A 1758-nucleotide genomic window follows, 5' to 3' on the forward strand; every position below is an offset into this window, starting at 1 on the left:
CCGTGGATGTACGATTAGAATTTAAATTTACAGAGAATGTACCCGCGAATACAACCGCCTATTGCCTTATCATACATGACCACGTGATCAAATATAATGCAATGTCAAATGTAGTACGCAAGATTACGTAAATCATCAAAAAAATACTCTCCAGTAGATATAGTAGGCCGGTTCTGGATCAATTCGTGTTAGTACGTATACGTATATGCGGGGTGTGTGTGTGTGTGTGTGTGTGCGTGCGTGCGTGCGTGCGTGCGTGCGTGCGTGCGTGCGTGTGTGTGTGCGTGTGCGCGCGCGCGCGTGTGTGTGTGTGTGTGTGTGTGTGTGGTAAGAGGGTCCGAGAGTGGGGGAAGTACGTTGCTAGACGAGGCGTTCGAGGGAGGGGTCTGACATCAATAGGCAAGGGGACCGAGGAAGAGAGGACGACGTCACTGTGCGAGGGGATCGTGGAAGGGAAACAGAGCCCACCATGTATCTCTCTTCCACTTATTATAAGATGCAGTTCTCTCCCTTCAACTCGTTGTAGCTCTATACTTACTTATGTTCTCTCACTTCCTCTTGTTACAGTCCCATACCTACCACGTTATTCGCGCGCTCTCTTTCTCTCATTGCTGTCCTATACCTACCTATCGTCTTACTCATGCTCTCTCGCTTCCTCTCGTTGTAGTCCTATACCTACCATATTATTCGCGCTTTCTCTTCTTTTCCTATTGTACTCTTCCGCTCATTGTCTTTTTTCTCGATTAAGATGGATATTTAATGATTTTTAAATAATATAACTTAGCGTCTAAATGTAATAATTTTTTAGTTGTAACGAGCGCCTTATCAATTAATATACGGAATATGACGAAGGAATGGTGAAAAGGTAGAGGCAAAGGAATAAATAATTTTAAGCATAAAGTAATATTTATTAATATTTATTTTTTAATATTCACATTTTTTTTATTCGTGTAATGTATGGAATACAATTCACATTCTATAACGGAACTTTTATCACAAATATTGTGCAACATATTTACAGCATCGCGTTTATTAGTAACACATTCTTAAAAAAGTAATGTTCCTAAAAAGAATTGATGCAGTCGTCACTGTTTTTCGTTTTTTTCTGTCGGATAAAAAGCATTATATTAATATTTAAATATAATATTTAAATATAATATTTTAAAATACAATATTTTAAATACAATATTTTAAATATAATAATGAAATTACCATTAAGCCCACATTTCCTCAGACTCGTCGACTATGGATGAAGTCCAAATAAGAAGTGGAGATCAAAGATGTCGAAAGGCACCCAATTTAAATCGTCTTCTGAGTACTTCTCCCAAAGTTCATCGAGTGTGCCTGTCATAAAGTTTTGACAATTGAAAGTTGCGCCGGTGATCTATGTTAATGAATCCCAGTATCTTTATATTTTGACGCTGAACGTCCTGATAAAAATAAATAAATAAATATATCATTCATTAAAAAAAATACATTTATATTAGGTGTACAACTTTGCTTCCGCCGTTTTTTTTCCGAAATTCGGGGCTTTATTGTAAAAAACTGGTTATACATTTATGATTCAAAATATTGTCCATCGCTGGCCACTACTTTCTTCCATCTTTCGGGTAGCGTACGAATCCCGCGTCGAAAAAACTGGTCATCTTTTGAGGTTATCCACGAATCGATCCAATTTTTTACTTCTTCATAAGATCGGAAGTGCTGGTCAGCCAGGCCGTGTGCCATTGATCGAAACAAGTGATAGTCAGAGGGAGC

The 1758-nt window shown here is 38.1% G+C and overlaps 1 long non-coding RNA gene across 1 annotated transcript; it reads right to left on the reverse strand.

The window, feature by feature from the left end:
- Window positions 1-904: 904 nt before the first annotated feature.
- On the reverse strand, window positions 905-1385 carry LOC105621781. Its single transcript, XR_001046504.1, has 2 exons — window positions 1213-1385; window positions 905-1105 (listed from the first exon to the last, which is right to left on the reverse strand). It is a non-coding gene; the product is annotated as an uncharacterized LOC105621781 (long non-coding RNA).
- Between the last annotated feature and the right edge of the window lie 373 nt (window positions 1386-1758).

This window comes from Atta cephalotes (genome assembly GCF_000143395.1).
Source record: "Atta cephalotes unplaced genomic scaffold scaffold00037, whole genome shotgun sequence".
Taxonomy (NCBI): domain Eukaryota; kingdom Metazoa; phylum Arthropoda; class Insecta; order Hymenoptera; family Formicidae; genus Atta; species Atta cephalotes.